A 21,898-nucleotide genomic window follows, 5' to 3' on the forward strand; every position below is an offset into this window, starting at 1 on the left:
CCGCACCTAAATGACTTTGATATGCAACTAAAATTATCCTGATGCAAACCTAGTCCCATTAAGCAAAGACTAAAAGCTGGAGGCTGGGAGAGAGGCTGCCTCCAGCGCTCCTCGCCAAGCCTGCTACCTGCTTTGCACACACGCATCAGAAACGGCGTTTTGCATAAGTGGTTTTTATTCAGGCGATTATTGAGAAATAACCGCTCTATCACAGCACCCCCTCAGTGGGTAATTGACAAGTGCTCGCTTTTGCATGCGAAAGGAAATGTAAATCTCAAACAAACTATAGAATGTGCGTGGAAACAGAGCATACTCGCCTTGGGCTAAAATGCACAACTGTTGGTTGGAAAGACATTTAATCTTTTGCTGTGTTCACACCTTTAACCTTTTAAGAAAGACCAAATCCTTGTCCTTTGACGGCCAGTGAGACTGCTGATTTTCCCAGCTGTGTCGTCAGGAAGGCCTGTGGGTTCAACAGAGTGTGCTAAACCCCTACCAAAGTCCCACCGGATCCTTAGCGCCGTGAACACGGAGGAGGTTAATTTATGCCAGGGGGAAAATATACTTCCTGTTGGACAAACGGTGGGATTGGACAAAAACATAGGAAATCAGCACACTGTATTGTTTCCTGAGAAGTGGATCCGTGAGACCCCAGTTTAGCAGTCCTGGAGCCCGACAAGAAGCCTCCTTCAGGAAGCAGGGAAAGGACGACCTGCGTGGCCACCCTTGAAGTCTGCAGGGGAGGGTGAGGGCAGGCGGGGGCACAGCCGTCCCCGGCCCTGCCCACGGCCTGTCACAGCACGGTCCTCACCTCCCGGGCTCGGTTGATGCCGCCTTTCCTGGCTTAACCTCTGTTGTGGGGTGAATTGCATCCCCACTAAAAAGCCACGTTGATGGCTAGCTCTCAGCACCCCAATGTGACCCTATTTGGAAATAGGCCTTTAAAGCTATAATTAGGTAAGATGAGGTGATACTGGCTTAGAGGGGCCCTGACCCAATATGACGGGGTCCGTAGAAGAAGACAAGAGACACAGACGCGCACAGAGGGAAGGACACCGTGTGATAGTGGAGGCAGAGACTGCCGGGTGTACCTCGGGCTGAGAGCTGCCACGAGTCACCATCGCCGCCACCACCCAGGGGCTCAGAGGAGCAGGGCCTGGCTGGCCCCCAGAACCATGAATAAATGTCTGCTGTTCTGAGCTGTCCACTGGTGTTCGTGAAGGCGGCCCCAGGACACTCACAGGCCTGCGGCCTCAGCCCCCCTGCAGGGGAGACCAGGAAGTCGCCCCGCCTCCCCGATGGGGGGTTCAGCGTTCCTACCACCGGGAGGAACTCCGTACATATGAACCGGGGTTAGAAGGGAACATACGAGAACGACTATTATTCAGAGCGGTAGAATGAAGTAGTCACTTGCTTTTCTCTCATCCTCCAGTTTTATCTCATGTTGATAGATCACTTAAGGTTTTGTGAAGGTCAATAAAAAAATTCCCAGGCTACATGGGTTTTCAGATTCCGCTGACCACGTGATTGCCTGACCGCTCTGGAAATGCTGGGGAAGGCCCTGCCTGCAGGCCCCGTCCGCCCCGTCGGTCGGAGCTGGGGGCGTCCAAGCATCTCCCCACTATCTCCTGGTGTCCGCTGGGGTCGTCAGAAAGACCGTCCAGGCAGCGGGTGCTTCTTCCCCTGGCTGCTTCTCAGTTCTGTCTGTCTTTGGTCTTGGCAGTGTCCCCGGGGACAGGCCCTGCGACGCTGGCCCTCAGCTCATGCTGTCCAGAGCTCACCGGCTCTCTGCACCCTCCGCGTGGATGTCACATCTCAGCTCTGCCAAAATGTGCGCCACTGTGTCTCACACTGTCTCTTCTTTCTTCTGTGTCTCACACTCGCACACAGGGTGCTCTCTGTCCCTGCCCTTTACTTGGGCGTTTCTGCCTGTCTGTCTGTCCGTGCTCATGTTTGGATATCCTTCTAAACCCATCACTAGTTTTCTCTCACGCTCTGTCTGATTTGGTCTTAAATCTATCCAGTGAGTTCTTAATTGACTTGTCATTTTTTCTTCTCAATTTTTAAAAATTTCTATTTCACTTTTTATAGCTGCCAATTCCCCGCCCCTTGCTTTCAGCCGGGCTTCCTCTCTGACAACAGAGTAAACATAATCACCATAGACGCCCACCTAACCCTTCCAGTAAGTGGAGTCACTCTGGTTCTGCCTCTGGCGTCCTGGGCCCCGCTCCTTCCCACATCCTGCTGTGCCTTCAAGCCTGCTGGTCTTCGACTGTGACTGGACACAGTGCTCTTTGAGGAAATCGCTGGAGGCCTAGGGTGATGTTACCTTCCTTTAGGAAAGATTTTATTTGCTCCTGGAGCTCACTGCGGAGGGGGCGGTGGGTAGCGGTTTGGGACCACCTTACACCAAGGTGGAGCCCCGAGGCTTCCTGGCCACCTGGTGGATACGTGGCAAGCTGCTGACCTCGTCCTCCGTCCGGTGGTGGGTCCTGTGGGGATGCCAGCTCACGGTGGGGGTGCTCTAGCAAAGTCTTCCATCTGGTAGGCCCCAAATTCCAACCCTTGCCCTTGGCTCTGTGAGGCCACCAAAAACACACTTCAGTCTTCAGTCCCTCTTTCCATCCAGTCAATGCCTAGAGGATCCAAAAAGGCCCGACGTGCCAGAGTCTGTCTCTGGGCTCCAGTCCTCTCCCAGATTTGGTCCAGTAATCTCTCACTAGCCTACTAATTCTCTGGTGCTGTAAAAAAAAAAAAAAAAAAAAGGGATTTTGCTTGTTTTACATTTTGCCCAGCTTTATGGGTTTTCCTTTGTGGGATAGACTAAATTATATAGTTAGTATGTATTATTATATTTGTCATTATAATTTGCAAATCGTATTTGAATATAATTATGTATATTATAAACATATATTATTATATTTGCTTTTAGAATTTGCAAATTATATTCGAACACACACACACGCACACAGCCGCCCTGGTAGGAAGCTGCCCAGTCTGCCATCGCTGGAAGTGGCAGGTCCCTCAATAAAATCTCAAGTAGAGAGAAAGCTGCACTTATAAAAATTTCCATTAAAAAAATCCTCTCGAAACCCTTTAAAATTTTCCAAGTGATAGACCTTCACATGTATTAATTCATCCAGTGTCACTGCAACTATCTTGGATGTTACACCATTATTATCTACACTTTTAAATGAAGAAATTGTGGTCCAGAGACATAGAATAACTTGACCGAGAACACACAATTAACCAAGGGCAGGGCTACAATTTAAACCCAGGCCTGCCTAACTTCATAGCCCGTTCTCTTTATCTCTGCATTAAAGACAGGATAGAAAACTGATATTTTAATCTGTTTTGTGCAAGCAGGAAAGAGTTCTTCGGGAGATGAGTGGCATACCGAGAACAGCCCAGAAATCAATGGATAAAATATGCTTTCACTGCATATTTTATACAAATTACTTCAACCATAAAATTTGACAGCTTGTAAATAATGGCTTAAGAAATCCAGAGAGAAGAGAGGCAAAATTAATTTAGAGGCTGATTGTCCCTAGTCTTTAGCTGTAACCCCCAGTTCTCTGCTTCTCAACCCATCACGGCATTTCATGGATATTCACTTCCTTTCAATTTTCCTTCACTCTCTCTCGGTGTCGAAATGATGGAGGAGTTATAACACAAGTGTGCATTTATTTTAGAAAGTATATAGGATGAAAAGCAAGCTCCGACTTTTTAAATCATTGAAACTAGTTTATATTTTAGCAAGCACGAAGCAGCATGGGATGATGATAAGGAAGCAGACATTAGGTGATCACGTACTTAGATGCTAAGCTAAGATTCACAGTAGTCTAACCCCAAATAACTCGTGAGCAGTCTTTCAGAAACATTAGAATGCACCTTTTATCATGATTTCCAAATATAAAACAATGAACTTTTTTTTGGTAAAATACTGGATATAAACACAAATCTTAGTAAAGTATCAAAAACAATAATTAAAAGTTCTCATTACCTTCTCTTTAGGGATTGATTGCATGAGGCTCCCTCAAACAAGTACACAACCTTGTTTTTCTCTAAAACTGTTCTAGTAAACATCAACCTAAAAGGCAAATCTGAAACCTGGGGCACTTCTTGGGATCCTTTTAAAATGCAGATCCTGTTTCAGTGGTACCTGAGATTCTGCATTTCTGTCAAACTCACAGGTTATGCTCATGCTGCTGGTCATGGGCTATTTTCTTTTTAGGACTCAAAGTTCAGAAACATAGTCCTTGAAAAACATATAGGAGATATAAGAAAAAATGCAGTAATAGTACCAGTAAAAAATGTTCAATAATATTCTAGTTATTTTTATTTTTATTTTTTAAAGATTTTATTTATTTGAGAGAGAGAGAGACAGCAAGAGAGGGAACACAAGGAGGGGGAGTGGGAGAGGGAGAAGCAGGCTTCCCGCCAAGCAGGGAGCCCAGTGCAGGGCTCGATCCCAGGATTCCGGGATCATGACCCGAACCGAAGGCGGACGCTTAACGACTGAGCCATCCAGGCGTCCCTTCTAGTTATTTTTAAATATAAATAAATTTGTCTACAAAGTTAGATAAGACTTAGCTTAGCATTGCTCTTTGAATAGTATTTTCTAGCACTGCAAATGACTATCAAGTTGGCATGTGAAACACATTTTTTTCAGATTTTTTTATTGATATGCAGAACTTCAGTTTTTGAGAGAACATCCTATGGAGCTTCAAAGAAAAGACCTCGGTAAGTGTATCTGTTATCAGAAGAGGGAGACAGACAAACAGAACATTGTACCTTTAAGCCTATGAAGACAGTAAGACAAAAATGTATTTTTATGTCAAGTTACAAGAAAAAATGGGGAAAAAATGGAAACCAGGTGTCTTCGTAGGCAATACCGTATTTATCCTAATGAATGGAAGTATTTCTTTTTTCTAAAAACTAAGTTCAATGGGATACAGCATGCTCTCTTTATTTCAGAGTGTAATTCACTTAAAATAGAGGACTCATACCCCAAACAGAAAATCATCTACTATTTAAAAAATAATACATGGTCAATATCCAGTGACAGAGAAAGTAAGAAGGAAAGAAAGGGACAGACAGACAGAAGGGATAGAGAGAGAGAGAGAAGGAGGGACAGAAGAGGGGAGGAAAGAACGACTAAATAACAAGTCTTACATGGATGCTTGGCTCTTCCTTTTTTTAAGATTTATTTATTTATTTTAGAGAGAGAGAGAGAGCAGGGGAAAGGCAGACGGAGAGAATCTCAAGCGGAGTCCTTGCTGAGCACAGAGCCTGACTCAGGGCTTGATCTTACGACCCTGAGATCATGACCTGAGCTGAAATCAAGAGTCAGATGCTTAACTGACTGAGCCACCCTGGCACTCCCTCTTCCTTTTTTTATTCCCCAAAGAAACGCATCTATTTTATCATTATGTATAGATATCCAGAGTCAAGTAACTATTCAGTTCTAAAGTCTCCCCATGAACCTCTCCTGAGGAAATATGATTCTAAATGCCCTTGGGCAGCAATATGAAAAATAATAATCAATGTATGTTGCAAACAAATCTCAGTTGTAAAAATGGACCAGGTTCCTCACCCAACATTCTGTCCCTTATCTTTCATGAAACAAGGACTCTTGAGGAGAGCAAGAAACAGGCAGAGAAACAAGCTAACAATACAGTAGAGGTCGGCTATTTGTTGTATTTTAAAAGAACACAATAATTCCTCAACGTAGCCTAGTTTCTCACTGGAAGGTAACAGGCATTTCATCTTTAAGAGATTTCTTAAGAGTGAGTTAAAAACTCTCTGTTGGCAAAATATTCTGAAAGTTCATGAACTCCCAATGCTTTGGTTCACTTTGTTTTGTTTTTTGTTTTTGTTTTTAAGATTTTATTTATTTAGGGATGCCTGGGTGGTTCAGTCAGTTAAGCTTCTGCCTTCGGCTCAGGTCATGATCCCGGGGTCCTGGGATAGAGTCCCACATCGGGCTCCCTGCTCAGCGAAGAGCCTGATTCTCCCTCTGCCTGACACTCCCCCTACTTGTGCTCTTTCTCGCTCTCTCTCTTAAAAAAGATAGATAGATTGATTGATTGATTGATTGATTGATTTGCCAGAGAGAGAGAGAGAGCACAAGCAGGGGGAGGGCAGAGGAAGAGGGAGAAGCAAACTTCCCCCTGAGCAGGAAGCCCCACACAGGAATTGATCCCAGGACCCTGAGATCATGACCTGAGCTGAAGGCAGACGCTTGACCCACGGAGCCACCCAGGTGCCCCCACTTTGGCTCACTTTGTGATCAAACATTATCATTCTCAACATTGTGTTTTGTTTCCTTTTTTCCCTTTATTTGTAAACAAACATGAACTTGTTGGAATTAATGAAGCCAAGGATATGGAGTCACTGTCTACATGGATGTGTTAACGCCATACTAATTCTGAAGTCGCAGACTTACTGTTTAAACACTTAGTTATCTTTTAAGCAAATTTATGGGAAGAAACAAAGCAATCTTATTTTACATGTTTTTTGCTCTTCATTTCTTCCTGTTGATGCCGATTTCCACCTGGTACCATGTCCTTTCATCATCAAGAGCATCTTTTAGCATTTGTGGAAGTGTAAGTCTGCTAGCTGTGAATCCTCTCTGCTTTCACTGACGTGAAAATGTCTTTTTACAGTCTCCTTTTGAAAGATAGGTTTGCTTCGTATGAAATTGCTATGGATTGGTAATTTGGGTTGTGGGGGATTCTTTCATAATTTTAGAGACGTCCCTCCTTTGTTTTCTGTTCTCTGTTGTATTTCATGGGGAATCAATTTATACCCCTGTACAGGAGTCTTTTTTCTCCAGCTAATTTCAAGATTTTCCCTTTATCTTTGTAGCAGTTTAACTATGATGTGCTTAGTATGGTTGTTTTTACATTTATCTTGCTTGGAGTTTGATGAACTTCATGGACTGTAAATCATGTTTTTCATCAAATTAAGCAGGTATTTGGCCATTATTTCCTCAAAAAAAATGTTCATACCTCAGTATCACTTGCTTCGGGGTGCCTGGGTGGCTCAGTCGGTTAAGCGGCTGCCTTCGGCTCAGGTCATGATCTCAGGGTCCTGGGCTCAAGTCCCACATCAGGCTCCCTGCTCAGAGGGAATCTGCTTCTTCTTCTCCCTCTGCCCCTCCCCGTGCTCATGCTTCTCTCTCTCTCTCTCAAATGAATAAATAAAATCTTTAAAAAAAAAAATCACTTTCTTCTCCTCTGGCCTCCAGTTACATGTAGGATAGACTGGTTGATAATGTCCATAGGTCCCCAAGGCTGTGTTTATGTTTCTTCAATGTTTTTCTCTCTGTTCTTCAGATTGAACACTATTTGCTAATGTCTTCAAATTAGTTACTCTTTGTTCTGACATTTCCTACCTGCTGTCAAGCTTACCTAATGGATTTTTCATTGCAGTTACTATACTTTTAAGATTCATAACTTTCATTTGTTTCTTGCTTATAATTCCCAATTCTTTGCTGAGTTTCCCAATCTGCTTATTAAGATCATATTTTCCTTCAAGTCTTTGAACATATAAAAGCTCCTTTTAAAATCTTTGCTGAGTGCGATATCTGGGCCATCTCAGGGTTGGTTTCTATTGACTGCTTTTTCTCTTGACCGTGGAGCTCATTTTCCTGTTTCCCAATATATCTACCAATTTTTTTAATTGTTTTTGTTTTTCTCCAGCCGCATTCAGCTGTTCATTTGGAGGAATGGAATGTGGAGGGTTCATTTAACTTAGCTTGTGGTTTGGCCATAGTGGAGTTAGTGAAGTAAGAATGGAGCCAGGAGGTTGAGAGTATTTTCAAGGCAGTGATCATAACAATTGAATGGAATATAAACTGGATCAGAGAAGATAACCCCAAGAGTTGAACGATTGCTGGAGTTAAAGACCAGAGGTTTACAAGTAGCCACTGTGGAGTCCCTGTCAGTCTTCATGCTTTGTTGGTGCATATCTGTGGAGGTCCAGTGTTTCCCAAGGCCCTCTAACTTGGCCAGACTTAACCTGCAACCTATATTTATTTCCCTTGTGCATCTTTACAGAGCTTGGTATTCGGTTTTGTTGGGGCTAGACCAGAGAAAATCTTACACAAGCAGGTGTTCCTAACTCCTAAGGGAATCTATCTGGTGTCTCATCTGAATTCCACAGTGTTAATGATGTTAATAAGAGTCCCCCCTCCCAATCCCACCCCCTGCCAGTAGGCCTGGAGCTCTGACAGCATCTGCATGGCTCATCCTCCAGTTTTCTGTTTTACTCTCAATCCCTTACCAGCTTCCATCTGATAAGCCTTGGCTAGTCTTGCCTTGTGCATGGACAGCCAGGCCCTCAGCCACACACTCATGGGAGACCCCCACAAGGACTTTTGGGGCTCTCTCATGGCATGATTCTCTCCTCTCTGGTGTTTTACCCCACAGAGTCCAGCTGTTTCGGGTACCCAGAGCTCTGATTACTGCTTCCTCAACTCAGAGGGACCACCATGATCTCTTTGTCTTCCAGCCCTCTACACCATGTCCAGTAAATGGTCCCCAGGCAGACAGCAAGGGCATGAGCTCACCTTGTGAGTATCCTTCTATTAACGATCATGATCTTGTGATGCCTGGCACCTGCTGCTGGAAAGCATTTGCCTCATATATTTTATGATATTTTGCAGTTATTTGTGGCTGGAGGACAATCTCCATCATAGGCAGCTGCCCATTATCATTTATGGTTACCTATCCAATAAATATCTATTGAGTATCTACAGTGTGCTAGGCATTAGAAATACACGGTTGAACAAATGACATGATCTTTGCCCTCATGAAGTTTACAATCTATGGGAAAAAATGGATATTAAACAAATAACCACAGAAATAAATTCATAGTTAAAATTGTGATAGATGTTCTGTGTTTAAAATGTAACAGAGTGCCCTAATTTAGACTGGGGGAAAGGCCTCTTTAAGCAAGTGACTTGAGTGATAAGTGGGCCAGACACAAATTTGAGGGAAGATGTGTCAGGGATGAAAGAGCTTATGAGAACCAAGAAAAGATTCTGGGAGGAGGTCCAAGGGCTGGGCATCAGTGCCTGGGGACGCAGTCGAAGATGATGCTGGAAAGGTCAATGGGGCCTTGTTAACAATATGAGATTCTAGCTTCAGAAGAAGGGAGCAGCACTGAAATGTTCTGAGCAGGGTCAGGTTCAGCAGTAGTGTTCCTAAATGTAAGTAACAAACCCCTCCCTAGTGCTTAATACGTCCGCCATGGCTGAGTCTTCCAAGAGTAGCAAGAAAAAACACAGCTTTCAGAGAATGTGAAGACTAGCTACAGATGTTTGCCTTCAAACAGTCAATGTGCTATAGGTCAGTATCTGTTGAGACCATAAAGTTTCAGTAGTTAATCTTTGCCTTTCCAATGTCTAGATGACGAGATCCTGCCTAAAAGTCCTCTGGATTTTATAAGCTAGTTCTTTGGGCTCTTACGGGTTTAGTTTGGTGTAACGAGGACCACCTGGGTGAAGGAGCAGAGTTGCATGCATCGGGCTGGTACTCCAGAGCATAAGTGCTAAGACAAAGATATTAGGGATGAAGAAGTGTCAGAGGAGACAAGGAGGGCCCACAGGAAAATCACTCTCACAATTATCAGAAACATTTCCACAATCTTCTTTGGACCCCTGACAAAAAAAAAGAAAAAAAAGCCAATTAATAAACATCTATTGCTGTCAAGGTTATCCTAAGGTGTCACTCCTCAATTTCAGCTTAAACATTTTTATATCATTATATCATTTTTATATCAAACACAGCATCTACGAACTCATATTTTAGGTCAGCCCTTCACAGGGTTACCAAATTGCTTGTTATTTCCATCAACTCAAATGAGGCAGTTTTTGCACAATATGGACAAATATTGGTCAGTCTGATCAATTTTGACCTCAGTCATCTGGCGACTTAAATATTTTCTTCTTGGCAAAAAGAAGTTAATATTCATATGCCTATGATGCTTTTTCAAATTTGTAAAAGGAGCTTGATTAATTAAAATTTAAAAGATATTCTGATATGGTAAAAGCCTGCATCTTGTCTGTTTAAGATACTAGCCGAAAAGATGCGTAAACGTCTGTGTGTGTGCGCGCTGTAGGGAGCTATATGCCCGTAATCACGTGCATGTATAACCTAGCTTCTCAGTGTCACCTCACATGTGTTTCACTCTGCTAAATTACTGAAAATAAAATGTATAGTATGATATATTGCAAACATATATTGTGTACAGTTTGTATATAAAAAAGAAAGAATGATTAAAAGTCGATGAGAGACTGTTTATAAATCTTGATTGCTTCATAATTTTAACTTTGAGCAACATTTTTATCATAATTATAGGCTTTCTTAAAGCATTTATGCAGATTGTTGTTACTCAAAAGGGGGTTTATTCCATTTTGGTGTAAACTACACTTTTTTTTCTTTATGAAATCACTCTTTGAGTTCCTAATACTCAGTACTCTGCCAGAGCAGCAAAATTCAAATAGCAAGAAGTACTTATCTCGAGAGGGCTAGCACTGTGCCCCCTGCTCATCTGTCCCCGCACTGCCCCACGGATGGGTGAGAGCAGAAATTCTCGGTGATAATAAGCATTGATCTCTAGACGCTTCTGAATCCCTCTTCGAACACTAATGCTCCTGTGAGACTAACTCTTTCGTACCCACTTTCCAGATGAAGAAATTAAACCCTAGAGGTTTCAATCATGACAAACTGTTCCATTACTCAATTCTGGAATCCTAAAGCGTTAGCTCTAGAAAAGAGATACAGACACTATGGAATCCCGCTGCCTTACTTGGAAGCTCAGAGAATTGAGATCCCAGACAGGTTGAGCTCCCATGTGACAACCTTATATTAGGCTGAATTGTTCAGGGGTTTTGGCATCATGTAGATTCAGAATCAGAGAAAAGTCCTATCAACTGTTTTTCCAAGGAAGCCTCACCTTCACCGCATGATCATGGACCTAAAAGGAAGGGAGGAAAAGAAATATATCACCAGAAACAAAACTCAAACCAAAGCAAAAAAAGGCTCCAGGAAGTACAGACCCAAGGAAAAGGAGGAGCATCAGAGGCCGACAGAGCAGCCGGTCCCCGAGAAACACCGGAAGTCCCCCTCAGTCCCATCTGTGCACCTGCTCTCCACAGCGGGACTGCTCACCCCGTGAGGACAAAGACCAGGTTCAGGGTCAGGTACGCAGGGCCCGGCACACAGCAGGAGATCAGTAAATATTTGTGAAATGGATGAACAGAGTTCTAAAAAAAAAAAAAAAAAAAAAAAATTTCCCCAACAAAGAAGGAGTAAGATCCAAAGCCTATAATATATGAAATAGGGGCCACCGTGACTATTCCAACTGAATCTTAAGTCAAGTCACCAAATACGCCTTTAATGGCAGAGGGAATATGAAGTTTAAGATTCGGTCACTGTTTCCCCGGAAAAGCCAATTTGGTTACTAGACAGCATGTGACGCCGTGCTAAGTTGTTATTACAGACCGCTATGTCAAAAACATCTCTGAGAAAGGAGAGTTCACCTTAGGTTTTCAGACGAAAACAGTGACATGTCGCCGTGAACAGAGTCCCGGGTTCTTGAAAACAGAAGCCTCTGGCTGGGAGGAGACAAGGGGCAGCCCCTGGAGCGAGCGTGTGGCATTGGCCAGACCGCGGGGCTCTTCCTGGAGTGACGATGGACGTGGCTGGGCCTGACCTCGCTCCACCCTCGCTCCGCGGTGCCAGGAACACCACATGAGAGGGCTCTGAAGGAATGGTATGCTGAGGTGTTGAGCCCTGGGTCTCAGGTGCCTCTGCATTGACGACATCACTTAGTTGGCCCGATAATCCCATAAGGTAGGAGTTAATATCTCCACTCTACAGACGAGGGGACAGAACTGGAGAAGGTAAGTAACTTGCTCAAGGTCACACACCATAAAACAGCAGAATAAAGCCAGGCTCCAGCGCAGGTGGGCTTGCACTAATGCTCGTGTCAGGATCCCTTCACGGAGGAAGGACCACCTCCGCCCCACCTGTGCCCCACCATCCCCCCAAGCAGCGATTCAAAAGCCGGAAAGCTTTGTCTAGACTACTCGTGTGCACGTCACCTGAGAAGCAGACAGGGGCCATAAATACTAGCAACTTTCCAGAGTCATTTTAGCTTTTCGAAGATCATGTGTTTCCATTACGAGTTAATTAGTAACTGAGAAGATCCTTTATTCATACATATATTCATATATACATTCTTAGAGAGGAAGCTCTTTATTCATTTACGTGTGTGAGTCCACCATACTTCTCCTCCTTTTAAGGACAATTACCCAAGTTCTCCGCTGATCATGTTTGACCCTTCGGCGAGGTCTTCCAATAATACACCTGTACCACTATGTTAAAGGTCTGGCATCAAATGCAATATCGGCCCTTTTCAGCTCTGATTTAGAGTGTATTTTGATATTCCAGTTCTCTTTTTGTTCAGCAACTCGTGGAATCCATTCTAATAGCACCTGCTTTGCTGTGAGGGTTGCCTGTTAGGAGAGACTGGGACAAGGAAGCTTATGTCCAGGTAAACATGAATATGGAAATTTGGCAAATCAGCAGAATTCATTCTTTTATTGCTCACAAGGTGGTTCAGTCTAACTGCTTGGATACATGGCATAGAAAAATATCACCGTGAGAGTGACATTATTATCTTTAACCAAGAGTGGGTAGATAGGACTTAAATAATTTTTGTGAGGGGATGAATCCTAACAATGTGGAGACCACTGCGGAGATTCTGGAAGCCCACCCCCCCCCCCCGCAGTGCCAGGGCCACCCTTGGAAGGAAGCCGCCCTCTCCCACCGCCTGCCTGCCTGTCTCCACCCTCCAGGCTCCTCCGCAGTGTCCTTCCCCCGCCCTTTCTCCCGTATGAACTCCTTCTGGTGGGCCCAGGCTGCAGCAGACACCGCCCACCTGTCACAGCAAACGTAACTTGTCCTTCGCTCGCAAGACACACACCTTTTATCTCTTAATAAGTCTGTTCAGTAAGGACCTGCCTCTTGCCTAGTGCCACCTTACGACTCAAAGTCAAGTATCCCCCGTGCTGAGGCAGGGCTGCCTGTGGAAGCAACACCTGTTTCAACATCTCCCACCAGCCCCTGGCTTTCCGGAAAGCACTTCAGGAGACCAGCTAGGATTCTGTGGAATAATAGGGAGATGCTCCATCATGGCCCGCCCTATATAAATGGGAACATGGATGCATCCATAGTCCACGTCAGCCGGTTGGGATCTATACAGCCCTGTCCCCATGGGCTGTAGTCAATGTTTTACATTATAATTCTCCCTTAAACTTGGAAAACCATTTATTATAATTACAAGAAGATGTGGTTTCTTGAAGGATTTTTAAGTAATTTCTTAGAAATACTAGTTTAAGCAGGGATTCTCAACCCTGGGTTATAATCGGAATCACTTTGGGTCCTTTTTGAGAATGTTGACAGGTTTTTCAAGAGATTGAGTCAGTTGATTTGGGATAGGACACTGGAATGTTCTGAAGGCTCCAGTATTCATGCTTACAGCTATGTTCCCAGTAGGCTGGATACTTTTATATGTGAAAACAGTGGACTGTGGTCAGAAAGTGAAATGTTCGCATCTTCATTTTTGTACATTTAGAATTAATTAATCCTAGAGGCCTGTGAAAACTGCTTTTAATAAGTTAACATATTTGGCTTTCCATTACAATATAATTAAAATAAATGGACACAGAGAAGCTTTAGTTCTCCTAAAAGTTCCATGCTAGTAGAATATTTGTTCCGTACATTTTAAAAGGGTTTTGCGGGGAGGGCATCAAGATACGTTTTGATTCCATTCCATCAGTGAGAATATGAGAAACAAGTAAGAGTCTTATTTCAAGCACTTATTAACTGAGTATGCATTTGTGGAAAATAGGAATGAGTCTCAGGCTGACTTTATAGTAAAACAAATTAAGATTAGTGTTTTTGAACTCTATTTATTATAAAGTAGATAGTAGCCTAGACTCTTAGTCATTTTTAAAATGCCTATCATGAGGGAGTATGAAAGCAGAGTGAAGTAGCTTCCCTTCTTCAAGGGAAAGCCCTGAGAATTTTTTTTAATCTTCATACTGACACATTTGCCTTTTATCACATCTTGTCGTATAATCAAAACTTTCCATTTTGACCTTCCAGCTTCAAGAATAAGTTCTAAACCCGAAGAACTGGCAGGAGGGTTATACAAAGGGAAGGAGGAATGTGGGGAAGCAGTGAGTCAAAGGCGATCCATATTATAAAAATCAACAATTAATCTATTGTCACACATGCATTACTTGATAAATTAGGTTGTGATCTTGTAAACATCCGCATTTTGTGTACAAGTTAGGTATCACCAAGAGGTGAAAATTTGGGAAGACATTTGGGGAAGTTGGGGGGAGACCTCAGGCTCTGCGGGAGTAAAGGGAAGTGTTCTCACTGCGTTGCGGGACTTGGGGGAGAGCGGAATGAACAGGACCCCGCAACCACGCCCAGGTAGTGACCGCGCGGGGACCAGAGCTACAAAGGGTTCCGGGAGCCGCAGGAAAGGAGCGGGAGGCGTCGTTCTTCAGGAGCCCGCGTCCCCGCGGACTGAGGGGCAGTTCAGACTTCTGGGGAGGAGAGCCTGCTTGGCAGACGCGGGGAGAGCCCCAGGCCCGCCCCGGGGCGCCGGAACAAAGAAGAGGTTCCTTTGCGCCTCCGCGCTCCTCGAAGCAGCGAGGACTCGAGCATCTTTCGGCACCAACAAGGAGGAGAAGCCTGTCCCACCCAGACGCTCCGACTGGGGCAGTGCGCAGGGGGTGCGGCGGGCGCCCCCCGCGCTCTGCTTGTGGCTCGGGGCCTCGCGGCGGCCCGGCGGCCACCGCCGACAGCTGGCTGACCTTGGCCGCGCCCGCTCCGCCGCGGTAGCGGGTCAGCCCCACTCGTGAGGCCTCGCGACAGGCTTGCGGCGGGGCCCAGCTCCCTGGGCAGTGGCCCGGGTGCCGGGCGAAGCTTCCAGAGCACTGCGGGCGGAGGGCAGCGCGGGGCTGCGCGCGCCGTCGCCTGTGCCCGCGGGCGTCTGCAAAGGGTTTTGGGGAGAGGGCATCTGCAAAGGGTTTTGGGCGGAGGGCCGGGCAGGGGGAGGCCGGGGGAGGCCCGGGTTGGGTGCGGGCACTTGCGCCAGTCCTTCCCAGGCCGCGACCGCACCGCCAGCCTGCTGTCCCCTTGCGGAATTCAGAGGCCGCGTCGCCTGTGCCCGGCCCCCCGGTCCTGATGCTGCACACCCGCGTACACGGGGGCGCCCAGGCGCCAGACCGAGATGGAGGTTCAAACTCCACTTCACAGCCCCCATTGAGAGGAGATACGGGTTTGACATCTGTTTGCCAGAGTGTTTTGCACTTAGCCTAACACCCACTATTAAGTGACAAAACTGTGGCAGGCTGTCAAAGCCAGCTGACTGGCGGCTGCTCGGCTTACAAAAACCATTCAAATATTTGCAGGTTTTGAAGCTTTATGCAGTGTTGTACCTAATCTTTCAGTGATTTAACATGTAAAATATAAGTCAAAGTTTTAAATCTGGATTCCAAAATGTTTCCATTTTCCGTACAAAAGGAAAAAGCTTTCAGGGTGTCTGCTGGAATCCGTCCAATTCCAACGTGCCTTCTTGTTTCCCACCACCAGATTCCTGCACAAACCTGGTTTTTAAAAAAATGTCAAGGACCAAACTCTCTCTTCCTGTTGTCACTGATATCTCAGATGACAGAACTAAATTGCTTTAAACTTCAAGGCAACACAGTTTCTCAAAAGTAGATTTCAAAAAAAAAAAAAAAAGTCCCCAGTAAAGCAACCTACCTGCCTTATTTTGCACTTGACAGTTACACCAATGTGCCTTTTGGGGAAAGCGATCTGCTGGGAAGAGTATCCCAGCTAACATCTGAGCTGTTCCTCGATTTCCAAAACACTGCCTCCTCTCCCTGCACTTCTCAGTAGCTTAGTCCGATTAAGAAATAATTTGCAAATGACATAGTGTTTCTCTAGATTAAGGTCCATTGAGTAAAAGTCATGTGGGGTTTTTGTCTCCACAATTAGAGCCAGACAGAGAAGGATCTCCTGAAAACTGCAGCTGCAAGCAATGAAAAAAAAATTATCCTGCATTTGTCCAAGATAGATAGATAAGTACACATGTCCTGCTCCCTGGAACAGGAGGGGGCCAGCAAGCACATGAGATGTTCCTATGCGCTATATTTGTACCTCTTTATTTTTTTAAATGGTAGAGAGCTTTCCTTCTGGTGGGAGGGGATCATCAGTCCTTTGGGCAAAATGTGGGGTCATCATTTTCAGAGAGACAGTTAGCTTTTGATACATTTCCAGAGAGGATCAGAGGGTGCTGGTTTTAAGTCCCAAGTGCTGACATCTTTACACAGTTGGAGAGAGAGAGAAAGCACAGAAGAGAGAGAAGAGGGATGGGGTAGAGGGAAGACAGAGACACAGAGAGACAGAGAGCACTGAAAAGAGAGGACAGAGAAGAGAGGAGGAAGTGGGGGGAGGGGTGCGCAGACAGAGTTGTGGCTCCAGCCCAGGAATCTTCTCAGACGTCCTCCTCCTCTGCCCGGCCGGTGGCGGGAGAGCGGCTGGGTCCTCCAAAGGGGTGGCCGGGGACTCTGCCTGCAGAGGGCTCCCCACCAGCCGCCGCGGAGCCTAAACGCCAGGCCGCCTGGCCGTGGCCACTTTTTACCTGGAGAGTTTTGTGTCCCCAACACTAATCCTTAGGCATTGTCTTCCGTTCAGCAGCTGGGGGGTGCGGAGGGCATAGAAGTGCATAGGAGAGGGAAGGGGGGTGGACAAGGCCAAGGTGTCCCCCGGGAGGGCGGGAGAACAAAGCTGAAGCTCCGTCCCCTAGAGGAGCGAGCCTGGAGCTGGGGCTTGGCGGGATGGGAGCAGGGGGCGGCGCTGATAACCCTAGGACACGGCCGAGGGGACTCCGCACTGCGGGTGGGGCCTGACATCCTCCCACTCAGAGGCTGGAGAGCAGTTGGAGGCGAAAATCAGAAGCCTGCGTGATGACGGGAGTGACATCTATTTTATGGGGAGAGGGGCAAAGACTTCCGAGCGCCCGGGGCGGAGGCGCGGGGAGAAAAGGGTTCGGGTCATTGCAGTTTTGCTGAGCCCGACTTTGAGGCCAGGCCGGGACCGGGTGGGGTGAGGCGCCGAGGGATGGGGCCTAGGACGAGGGGCGCGCGGGCGGCCAGGGGCGGGGGGGGGGACAGTGGCGCGGGGGCGCGGCGCAGGGGCGCGGGGGGGCGCGGCTCCACCTCCCGCTCAAAACGGCGTCGCAGCTGCTCGCGAACCAACTGCTCAATTCTATTCACTGTCGAGTAGGAACAAAAAAGTGGCTATTTATTAGAATACTTGTTTGGTATTGTTCGGCGCCACACAAAAGACGTTTCATTATGTGCAGGGATCCCCCTTTTTCCAGAGAGAAACAATAACTTGAAATTGTCTTTAAAGTCTTCCCTATCAATAATAAATTTCATTTTCTTGTCTCTCTCGCCCGCAGCGTGTGTGTCTGGGAGGGTGTGCGCGAGGCGGGCGAGCCGCGTGTGCGTGTGCAGCGAGTGTGCGAGCGGGGAGCGTGTGTGCGCGTGTGAGTGTGCGTGCGCGTGGCGCCGCGTCTGCGGTGCGGGCGCCGCCGGGAGCCGGCCGGCGGGGGTCCCCGGGCAGCGGCGCGTCGCGCGCGGAGCGGGCGGGCCACCCGGGCCCGAGGCGCAGGGCCGGCAGGTGCGGCGGGCGGAGCGCGGGGACCCGCTGGCGCCGGAGGAGGAACTCACTGTAAGTGCCTGAACTTGCGCGGGGCGGCTGGCCGCACGAGGCTGGGGAGGGGGCGTGAAAGGCGCGGGGAGGGGCGCGGTGTCTCCACGGCGACTTCCCGAAAGGCGTGTACTGTGTCCCCGCGGCTTCCGTCCCCGGTAGAGAACAGGTGGGTAGCCGTGGTGACCGCGGCGGGCTATTCTCGAGCCGGGGGGGTGGGGGGGTGGGGGGGGCATTTGTCATTTTCTACTCTGTACGTTCCCTCCTCCCTCCTTCTCGGCTTTTGGGATTGGCCGCCGCCCAATGGACCGAGACTTCTTTCTCTCTGGGTCGCCCTTTTTTGGGGAGGGCGGAGGACGGTGGGGCCAGCTATTTGCGGGAGACCTGCGGCGGCGGCGGCCCCCTTCTCGCGGCTCCGCGCCCTCGCCCTTGGCGCTGCTGGCTCGCGCTCTCGGTTGTGCGCTCCCGGCGGCGCCGAGAACGAAATCCGCCCGTGCAAAGTACATTTTAAAAATGAACATGTAGAGCGTGTGCCATTTAGTGAGAGGTGTTTTGGGCAAAGAATCAATTTAACTTTGACCACGGTCTTGACTGTGTTAATACACACACACACACGCACACACACACGCCAATGACAGAGAGCCCTTGACCTGCGGCGAACGCCCGGACCCACCCGGCGCCTGGCCGCGAACCCCGCGGGCGTGGCCAACGCCTAGATCCCGCCGGCTAGGGGAGCGCGCCCCGAGGTGGGGTCCGGGGTCCCCCAAAGCCCCGCCTGCTGAGCGGTGGAGGTGACCCCGACGCGGGCGCCCAGGCCCCCTCGGCGCTTCCTCCCTCCTCCTGCGAAATCGCTCCCGCTCGGCATCTCGGTCGGTACTACGCGGCGCAGGCCTGGGTCCTCCAAGCGCACAGCCGGGAGCCTCCCCACCCGCGCGGGTCCGCCGCCCGCTTCCGCCCCTATTTCCCAGGTTTGAGCCGCCCGCGGAGAGGAAAGGTCGCGAAGTTTCAAAGGTGAAATGGATTTTCGTCTGGGGCCGGTGCTGGAATGGACGGACCGGACGGGGCCGGCCTGGCAGCCATCGACCGGGAACAGAACGGGGCTGGCTGCCTCAGGCTGCAAGAAACAGGTGTTTGAGCACGATAGCGGCCGCCAGTCAATGAACCCATTAAAAGCCCGCTTTACCGCATTGATTTCCCGGAGCGCGAGGGGCTGGCGTCCTGGAAGCCCCTTTGTGAAGGGCAAGGGCGCGCGCGAGGGGGAAGGGGCCTGCCCTGATGGCACCCCCAGTTAGCGCAAGGGACCCCCAAAGCCCTGACCACCGCAGCGGTGTTGTCCAGGCGGCCAGGTCGGGGTCTTTCCTTACGCTGGAGTTGGGAAAGGAGGGGTCCTGCTCTGATCTACCCCAGGACCATGGTCTTGTTCCCTAGGCGCCTTCCCCACCCAGCTCGGGGCTAGCGAAGTGGCAGCAGAGAAGCGCCCTGCGCCGGCCACTGTCCCAGACACACCCTACTGTGGCTGAGGACCCACGGTTAAGGCCGGGATCCACAGGGCAAGGAATACCGCCCCACCCCACCGCCCCTCGGTACTCCCACAGGGTTCCTTCTCGGAGCAGCGTCTCTCCCGGAAGGGCGAGGCAGGCCGGGTAGCTGGGCCTGAGCATTTTCGGACACAGAGAACGCCAAGCATGCTCCCTGAAAGCGACAGAAAACGTCCAGGTGGCCTTGAGTTCTGGCCCTTTTTATTACTGGACAGGATGGAGCAAAAGTCCGAGCCAGGCGTGGGAGTCGGCAGGTCAGGGGCTGGGGGATGGGGGACAGGATTGGGCTCGAAAGGGCGAGGCCTCCCTCCGAGGACCCGGGCCAACTGTGGGCTGCTAGAGTTGCTGCCCACGGGCTCCCAGCCCGCCAGCAGAAGGAGGTGCTGGGGCTCTGCTCCAGGTGGCAGCCTACCTGCTCACTGGCAGAGGACCCAGTCTACCTGGGAAGGTGGGCAGTAAGTAGCCTCTCCCCCAGGAGCAAATGTGGCTGTGTGTTCTGAGGGTTGAACACAATTTTAGTCAAAATATAAAGCAAGCATAGACTTCGTACCCTTCAACCTGAGTACCCCTCCTCTGCTGCCCGGTGGGGCCTTTGTCCTTTTGGGGCCACTCCCCAGAGCGGTGGGTGCCAGTCCAGGAGCAGGCAGTCCCTGAAAGGAGAGACAGCGCCCGCAGATGGTTGGAAAGGTGGGATCTTCCTTTAGCTGGTTTTGCCGTCAACTATGTTCACTCACTTTTTCCTCACTGCCCACAAGATTTAAGGTTCAAAGGTGCTCTAAAACGAGGCTGTTTCTCTCTCTGATCTGCGAAACCTCCTCCATCTCATTTTCATGGGGCCTGCTCCCCACGTTAGTTAGCGTCCTGTGGGGAAGGGGCATCCCTGGGGATGCTCTGGGGTTGCTGCAGGTCCTTCCCCATCCCTCCTGTCCAAAGGCTGCCACCCCCAAATAATGACAAATGAATAATACAAGTGTGCTCTCCAGAAAGGCCCATACGGCCAGGTCGGCTCCGGGCCTTCACCCCGCAGGAGGGAAATCGGATTTCCCCTCTGAGGACAGCTGGTGTCTGTCCCCGCCAGGTAAGATAACCAGCATTCCAGTGCAGCCAGCGGGCCTCTCTTAGGTCAGAGCGCAAGGCAGTGGGGCGAGCTTTGGAGCCCAATTCCACGGCTGGAAGATCTCAGCGGACCTACTTCTGTGTTTGCAGTTTTCTGGAGTAAGCAACACACGAAACTGAAAGGCTTGAAATTGTGTCAAAGTGATGTTTTAATCTCACTGAAAAGTGTATTAAAGGACAAGATGTAATTTATGTGAGACGCTTCGATGAAAGGAGAGATTGGAGTGGATGGTCCTTTCACTCCTGTGAACCCCGTGTCATGTTGATATTGAAGCCTGTGTAGCTAATCTAATTTGCAATAACAGGGATGGCCTGTAAGAAAAAGCATCTCTGATTTCACTTTATTTCTTTTCATTAGAAATTCCTTATGACTTGTCTCCTCTTGTGAGTGATGCCTTTTCTATGTGGGGCTAATGAGAGAATGTGATACAGGGCTCTCTCCTGCTCCCCGCAGCTCTTTCCTGCAAACGCCCCTGGTCACCGGCTCACCTGGCCTCGCCTGGACCCGGCGGGGTCGCTGCCGCGGCTTGAAAGAGCGGTTCTCAGCTCTGCAGAAAGGAACCTCGGCAGCCAGAGCCTGCTGGCCGTGTGTGCGTTCACCTGCAGGGGCTGCTTGCCTCTCCCAAGGACTTTGGCTTTAGAAGTTAGCTCAAGCAGAGGTCCTGTATTCTCAGATCTTCACATTCTACAAATTTTAATTTGAATGGTTAGGAAGCTCCCCCCATCCCGGAAAGTTTGATCTTTGATGAGTCTTTACAGGAGCTTAGAAAACCAAACACACCTACTGTCAGAGGAGGTGCTTTGTGTTCTTATTATCACATGGGACACAAGCATTCTTTACCAATAAAAACCTACACGCGTTAGAAAATTACAACTTTTGGACAGTGTAACAAGGTGTATTCAAACTGTTAATTATGGGGGTTTGTGTAAATGAAACTTTACCAGTGACCTATTTAATTTTGTGGTAATTACTGACAAAATAAGACAAGGATGAATCACAATGCAGTATATTTATCTTGAAGGAGACTGTTGCGCTGAGTGAGGTAGTTAAGCCAAGGAGTAAGACAAAATTTGCCAGGGGGTGGGAGGTGTTGCAGAAATATAAAAAGTACATAAAAAACACACTGTGAAGTCATTCGGATTAAAACAGCAGAAAAGGCGACTCAGGTGGCCTCCTAAAAAAGCCCATCCGCATTTTAGAGGCGCCGGCATTTTCTCCTCAAACTCCAAGGCTCTGGCGCCGTCAGGTCAGCTGTGCGGATCCACGGACTTGAGCACGACTTTGGCGGGTCCTACAAGGCGGGGGGCTCTTCCAGCCCGGCCTCGGCTCTGGGCCGCACGCGCCCCCGGGAGGACAGGCGGGACGGCGCAGCGGCCGCCGCGGGCCACCGCGGGCAGGCGGGCGCCGAGGGGAGGGGCGCCGACGCCCCC

General features: G+C 48.6%; 1 long non-coding RNA gene across 4 annotated transcripts in view; it reads left to right on the plus strand.

Annotated features, from left to right (window-relative positions):
* The window catches only part of LOC145720834 (uncharacterized), a 187,834-nt gene that overhangs the window by 110,322 nt on the left and 55,614 nt on the right, over positions 1 to 21,898 (plus strand). Inside the window, exon 1 of one of the 4 annotated variants that reach the window (XR_014144045.1) lies at positions 17,765 to 17,834. The exons of the other annotated variants lie outside the window; for them this stretch is intronic. This is a non-coding gene — a long non-coding RNA (uncharacterized LOC145720834). Of the gene's footprint in view, positions 1 to 17,764; positions 17,835 to 21,898 lie in introns of those variants that run through there. 4 annotated transcript variants of the gene reach the window in all.

This window comes from Leptonychotes weddellii, chromosome 3 (assembly GCF_054177405.1).
Source record: "Leptonychotes weddellii isolate Sample4059 chromosome 3, ASM5417740v2, whole genome shotgun sequence".
Taxonomy (NCBI): Eukaryota; Metazoa; Chordata; class Mammalia; order Carnivora; family Phocidae; genus Leptonychotes; species Leptonychotes weddellii.